Source organism: Bos mutus, chromosome 4 (assembly GCF_027580195.1).
Source record: "Bos mutus isolate GX-2022 chromosome 4, NWIPB_WYAK_1.1, whole genome shotgun sequence".
NCBI lineage: Eukaryota > Metazoa > Chordata > Mammalia > Artiodactyla > Bovidae > Bos > Bos mutus.
The window spans coordinates 23,396,235-23,403,661 of NC_091620.1; the positions used below are offsets into that span (position 1 = coordinate 23,396,235).

The window sequence follows — 7,427 nt, forward strand, 5'->3', positions numbered from 1 at the left end:
CGCGACAAGCAGGGGGCTAGAGAAGGTTGGGGACGCTGTCGGGAGGCTGAGGCAGTGGGTGTGCGCTGCTTTCTGAGTCAGTGATTCCGGGGAATCTCGAGTCTTGACCTCTTCAGAGCTCTCCCAGGCAAGCAGCGTCCGGCCCCGCCGGGGACGCCCCAGGGGCGCGGGGCAGAGCGCACAGGTGGAATTGCTGCGCGATCTCCCCTGCGCGGGCTTGGACCGTCCGTACCTCGCAGGTTCCGAGAGCTACAAGTTATCTGTGATCGCCCGAGTCCGCAGGTGCGGACGGCAAAGGGATATTGTGGGTGCAGTCGTTCCCAATCTACAACCCCGAAGCCCGCCGGGGTGGCTCAGAGCTCATTGTGAGGTGGCTGTCGGCGCAGCCCTGGCACGGTCCGGGACCCCGCGGGCTTGGGGCTGAGACCCTGTCCTCTAGCCGAGGCGGACGGCCGACCTCATGTTCGGGCCGAAATGGGACGAGGTTGCAGAAGGCTTCCTCCTGCTCGGTCCTGGGACCCTCTCCCCATTCGTGTCCCCCCCGCCCTTGGCCACGCTCCTAGGACCACAGCGCGAAGCCTCCCTCCGGCCACCTGGCGCTGGCGCTCACAGAGCGGAACCCGCGGATCGTGCGGGGCCGGGGAGCCAGGCCTCCACCCTAAACGCCTGGGAGACGTGGCCAGACCCCAGGCTGGAAGAAACGTGAGGGGCAGGAGAGGGCGAAGCTCCCCGGTCTTGCGGACACCGCAAGGAAGGGGGAGTTGGTGACAGTGGAAGGGGTGGCGGGCTGGAAGAGGGCGCGACGCGCCGGCCGGCTCGGGCCCCCAGGCTGCCATCGCCACATTCCTCCGGACTCGGTGACCCGCGGAATGGCATCCCTTCCCGCGCTCTGCCTCTTCTGCTCCTGCTTTCCAGACCCGCCATCGCTGCCCTCAGTTCTCCAAGCCCCAGAAATCAAAGTTTCCGTTTGAGGATCTGGACTTGTGGAAGAATTTGCCAATTCCCTCACCCCAGTCCCCTCCGCGCCCGTTCCGGAGAATCGGGAGGTGCCAGGGTCCCTGGCGCTGGCCAGCGGAGGGCTGAGCAGCTGGCTGTCCTTACCTGCCGCCGGATTAGCTCCAGTTGCCTCCCCGGGCTGCAGTATCCCTGGCGTGGGCTGGCTGGCAGGAGCGTGGAGCCCTTCACAGGTTCGGGGCTGACCCGCCGCGGAGCTAGCGGCGCGCGGCTCAGAGTCCAAGGCCGGGCGCCGGCTTGCTCTCTCCCTTGATCTTGCAAACGAAAAGGAGAAGATTAGTTGGTGCCGCGACACTCGGAGGGGTGGGGCGGGGGGAGGCGGGGAGAGAGCGGACCCAAAGGCTCGGGCAAGAGCCGCGGGGCTCGGGCGCGCGCTAGCAGAGTCGCGCACCCCACATGCGTCCCAGGCACTTTACGAGTCTGGAGGCCCTTGGCGGTGTAGACTGGAGTTAAAGTGACACTGCCCCCGCCCGCCACACCAAAACACCAAAGGCGAAGAAGCAAAAAGGACTTTCAAACCTGGCTTTCACGAAGAAGAGGAGTCTGGAGAGCAAGACAGAACGGAGACCCGGCTGGACTGACGAGCTGGGCGGGATTCATTTCTTCACCAAAGTGATTGGGGAAGTAGTTATTAGTGTAGGGGCAACTAATTACTAATTAGTTCGGTGCCTCTGGCGATCTCCGAGTGGAATCTGCAGTTTCAAGGCTCTGGCCAACCCGCAGGCTGGCGTGTGTGCGTTCGTGTGTGTATGCGTGTCCGTGTGTGTCACGCGCACTCGCTGGAGCGGGTCTCTGCGTCCGGGCACCTTTGGTATAAAAAGAGAGTGTGTGTGTATTCGTCAGTGTGTGTTCGATTAGCTGCGATGGGCAGACAATTTCTGGAGAAAACATTTACAATTTTCTTTCAATATGACGGGATTAGTTGCTGTTGAAGGCGCTCCTCCAATGAAATCTTCTCTGCTCTCTGATTTGGCGGTTCTTCTGAGCAAATATGACAGCCTTTTCTCCAGGCTCCTTTCTGCTCCTTTCCACGTCCATCCCCAGAGCCAAGCTCTCCATCTGCAATTTCTACATCAGAACGTTCACAGTTACCACCATTGCCCAGTCCCATTCCTGCAAGTATGATTGCTATAAAAGTGACATGACATATTGGGAAGAACTCGGTGTTGCTTTCTGATTGCCGAAGACGCTTAAGCCCAGTTTTTCCAGGTGGGAAAATATTAGAATAAATCCTCTATGCTTTGTAAACATATAATCGTGCTGAACTATTCACAGATTGTTTATTTCTTTGGGACACTGGCAAAAGTATAAGAGGAAGAGGTAACTGTTTTCTTTCTTCTTTTACACTGGGGTGAATGCCCATGTTTTCTTTGACTAATAGGCATTAGATTACAAAGTATTTATGATCCTTTATGAAATTTGGGATCTCCATGAAAAAAAATCAGTATATAATTTTTTTTTCTGTTAAAACAATCTTAGCTTTTTATTTTTTAATTTTAATGAGAAATCCATTCCAAGAAGAATATTATTTTTAGGCTGTAGTCCCAATTGATAAAGATAAAATGATACAAAACAATATGATTCTAAAGTATAGTTGAGGACAAGACTTGCTTTTGTGAAAGTATGTGTATATAAGCATAGCATCAGTGTATGATATGCTATAAGGCTGCATTTTCTTTCATCTACCTTTGGCAATCAAATGAAAACAGCTTGAAACCTTAATTGATGTATCCAATTAAGTTCAGTTCAAATCTTGATGCCTAGGCCTTTGCTAGTTGTCAAAGGGAATACAGAATAGCAATAGTCACTGCCCCTGTCTTTTATAAGCTCCCCATTTTATTAGCTTCCCTGGTGGCTCAGTGGTAAAGAATTTGCTTGCAATACAGGAGCCACAGGAGATGAGGGTTCGATTCCTGTGTTGGGAAGATCCCCTGAGGAGGAAATGGCAACCCCCTCCAGGATTCTTGCCTGGAGAATCCCTTGGACAGAAGAGCCTGGTAGGTTACAGTCCATGGTGTCGCAAAGAGTTGGACAGGACTAAAGCGACTTAGTACACATGCGAGCATCTTATTGGCAGGGAAAGACATTCAGATGACACTCAAGATGAATAAATATGCAGCAATATAAATTCATCAATAAATAAAAATTGTGTGTATAAAAAGGTCTACCCTTTCTGTTAACTCATAGCCATCACCAGATAGGATATGGCACAAACTATTGTGGTTGATATAAGTCATCCTGAAATAATGCACTACATACTGCATGTGGCTTTACCTTCAGCCTCCGTACCCTCACCTCCCATCATCACTGGGAGAGTATAAGATACTTGTTAGAAAATCAAGACAGTTCTGTCCAGTCTTGACCTCAGCCTCCCCTAGCATTTGACCCATTACATCAAACATCTGATTTTGTCATTTCATCAGGGTATCTTTTGAAAATGAATTCAGATTTTCCTTTCTCTCTTCATTATTTCTGACTATTAAGCTTCCATAAGCTCAGGGAGTTGGCTTGGATGTTTAAAACAAAACAAAACCACATACACATCCCAAAGCAGAGAAGTAAAGGGGAAAGAATCCCTAGCCAGCAAAAGAGAAGAAAACCCAGTGATCTGTTGTTAATTCTGTTCTTTCAAATCATTAATGCCTTCTAACAAATGGGGTTTTGTTGTTATTTAGTCACTAAGTCGTGACTCTTGTGGCCCTATGGACTGCAGCCCACCAGGCTCCTCTGTCCATGGGATTTCACAGGCAAAGAGTACTGGAATAGGTTGCTATTTTCTTCTCCAGGGGATCTTCCCAACAAAGGATTGAACCCGCATCTTCTGCAATGGCAGGCAGATTCTTTACTGCTGAGCCACCAGGGAAGCCCACAATTAGGGCTACACATTCCAAACAGAGCAATAAAGCAAAAAGCCAATGAAATCTAATGACTATTTTCTTAGACTTGAATAAAATAGAGTCCATGAATCACTGAACAGTCATGTTTAATAGAAGTCCTGATAGTTATGGCCTTTCGGAGAACAGCTGCAAATGGAAACAGCATTTTTATCAAACAATCAACAAAAATGTCCATTTTTTTTCTTTTAGGTCATAACTGAAAACACTTTTTAAAAAACATATACTTGTATCTATGCCAGTTATTGTGTGTTTCTGAAGAATTATTTAACCCTTATGTGCCTCATTTTCTCAATCTGTAAAAGGGATATAGTAATAGTAACATTCCCATTTTTAGAAGGAATAATGAGTTTTTATATAGAATAATGAGTGCATTCAGGTAATATTTTCAGAAGAAGGTCTCACATACAGCAAATTAGCTATAAGACTGTCAGTAAGGATTTAAAAACAGATTCTTGGGTCATTCCTCTGACCTACTAAATCAAAATATCTAGGAGTGAGTCTTGTGATTGGAAACTACTGCTCCTCAATTTCATGCAACAAGCATGTTAAACATAATCCATCAAAACACGGACCAGAAGAAATACCATTTTCCCCTTTCTAGTTTCTCTTTCTATACAAGAAAATATTAAGTATACTCAGAGCATTTTATTTTTATTTCATAAGCCAGTTCACTTTCTGAGATAAAAGAGTACGGCCCCCTCCCAGGAATACAGCTTTTACATTTATTAGTAACCCACAGTGTGGGACACTTTCAAAAGTGCTTTCTACAGACTTTATGAAACACATATCTATGGGTTTCCCTTATCTACATGCCTATTTTCCACCTCAAAGAACACTGAGAAATTAGTAATTTCCACTTGTGAGGCCAACCTTGTTACCTGTGACCTCAAAAACTTACTTTCAGGCATGTGCTCAAAAGAGATGACTTAGAATATTTGACAAAGCTCCTTTTTGAATATGACTGTCAATAAGATTACCACCAACATGAGGAAAAGGGGGATGAAGAATCTCATGCCTGGGAATGTGGTGCATATTTTTTTTGTGCTGTGCTGATCTCAGTGTGGCAATAATTAGGCTTCAGTAATTAGATGCACAAATCAGCACTCTGTCATCATAAGTACATTAAGAGGGTGACGAGTTCAGCTCAAGTGGTTTCCCACCAGGTATAGTGGCCATAACATTTTCTTGATTCTCTGCTTTCAAAGAACCAAGAAAAGGAAGGTGAGATCTTTGACTATATGGGGAAAATGAGCGGAGAGCAAGGAGACCTTGCCATGTCTTCATCTCCCACTCACACAAACTGTTCAGGATTCGAACTAGGAAAGTACAGCATTTATCAGCAGGAGGTTTGGGAAAGGCAGGCTGATTTTTCTGATGTTTGCCAAAGAAACCTATCTTTTCCTCGACCTCAGTTTGAAATATAACAATTCTGGGTTAAAAGTGAACCTCCACTAGCGACAGTCATCGCTAAAATGGGTGCTACAATTGCCCTCACTGTTTTGAAATCTTAATAACAGTCCGATAATAGACACACTATTCTTCTTAGAGTTACTTGTTGTTTGTAGTTATTGCCCCTACAAATCTTAGAGAGTAATTTTAAATGCTCCTATTCTTTATCTAGAAAAAGATGATCTCTTTCCTAGAAAATCCTAAGCTTTTCTTTTTCAGTCCCTGCAGTAGGAGTTTCCATATACAAACGAGACTGATTCTGAGTGACGATGCTTAGTGACAGTTTAACAAACAATGCTTTGCTATTTTTCCCTTCTTCTTTTTCTTGAAGTTTGGTGTCACAGCTGTTTTAAACTCTTCCTTTCCTAGCAGTGTTGGTGTTATCCAAAGCCTGAAAACGTTTACTGCTGCTAATTCTAAAATATTTAAAACACAAAGCTCATTTCAAACAGGGTATATGAACAAGGGGGACAAAATGAAACACCACCTTGCAAGATGTTAAGCGGTTGCAATGGCAATAAATCAGTATTAAGAATGCAGGAGGAAAAGGCCGCATGGGACATGTGTTTCCTAGAGAAGCATTAGTGTCTGGGCATTCCTCCTTCCAAGATGTAGTGCCCACTTCCTCTTTGGAGGTAAACCTCTAAGATAGAGAACTGAAACATTTCAACTACATCAACCTCATGGGAGACTGTGACAAATAGCTTAAATTTCCCCTTTTCACAGCCTGAGTGAGATGCCATAATCTCAGATGGAGATAAGATTCTAGCAAGTTCAAAGTGAAAGTCTTATCAGATTCTTCTCTGTGTGGGGAGTCCTGAGTTATTTGAATCAATGCCTGCATGGTAGAGAGTAGGTTGTGTGTATGTGAAAGTCACTCAGTCATGTCCAACTCTTTGCAACCCCATGGTCCATACAGTCCATGGAATTCTCTAGGGCAGAATACTGGAGTGGGTAGCCTTTCCCTTCTCCAGGGCATCTTCCCAATCCAGGGATTGAACCCAGGTCTCCCACATTAGAGGCAAATTCTTGACCAGCTGAGCCACAAGGGAAGTCCAAAGAGTAGGCTAGGAATTCTCAAAATCTTTCTAGTCTGTAAGGAAACTTAATTTCTTAAAATTTAGAATCAACCAATCACATCACTGTGGACAGTGACTGCAGCCACAAAATTAAAAGATAATTACTACTTGGAAGAAAAGCTATGGCAAACCTAGACAGTATATTAAATAGCAGAGACAAAGGTCCGTATTGTCAAAGCTATGATTTTTCCAATAGTAATGTACCAATGTAGGAGTTGGATCATAAAGAAGGCTGAGCGCCAAAGAACTAATACTTTCCAATTGTGGGGCTGGAGAAGACTCTTGAGAATACCTTGAAGAACAAGGAGATCAAACCATTCAATCCTAAAGGAAATCAGCCCTGAATATTCATTGGAAGGACTGATGCTGAAACTCCAATACTTTGGCCACCTGATCTGAAGAGCCAACTCACTGGAAAAAACCCTGGAGCTGGGAAAGATTCAGGGCAAGAAGAGAAGGAGGTGACAGAGGAGAAGGGGGTGACAGAGGATGAGATGGTTGGATGGCATCATGGACTCAATGGACATGAGTCTGAGCAAACTCTGGGAGATGGTGAAGGATGGGAAGCCTGGTGTGCTGAGGTCCATAGGGTCGCAAGGAGTCAGACACAACTCTGTGACTGAACAACAACAAAAATCACATACTCATGGGAATTCACATAATTCCTCAGGTTACATAGTCACTTGGTTCTTAAGCTAAATAAAATGGTCCTTCGAGGGACAGGTGGAATTGAAAACCTTTCAAAGATATCCTGGGAGGCAGCATCACAGAGGACAGCATCTTCACTAAATCTGACTTACTCTCTATTTCTTAAGAGTGACTGAGATAGTTGTGATGCATAAAGTTGCCTTCTACCAAGCAAGACTCAGCTGAATGTATCTGATATCCCCCGATACAGACTTTTCACTTTAAAAACAAGCCTTCTCCTACTAGTGCTCCCAAAGAAGAGTTCCCTAAAGCATTCCCTGATTTACTGTGCCTAATAAGA

The 7,427-nt window shown here is 45.6% G+C and overlaps 1 protein-coding gene across 1 annotated transcript in view; it reads right to left on the reverse strand.

Annotated features, from left to right (window-relative positions):
• The window catches only part of CHRM2 (cholinergic receptor muscarinic 2), a 164,727-nt gene extending 162,577 nt beyond the window's left edge, over window positions 1-2,150 (reverse strand). Inside the window, exons 1-2 of the mRNA XM_005897681.3 lie at window positions 1,534-2,150; window positions 1,102-1,268 (exon numbers count right to left, since the gene is read on the reverse strand). The gene's annotated coding sequence lies outside the window, so the exon portion shown is untranslated. The remainder of the gene's footprint in view (window positions 1-1,101; window positions 1,269-1,533) is intronic.
• Window positions 2,151-7,427: the final 5,277 nt, after the last annotated feature.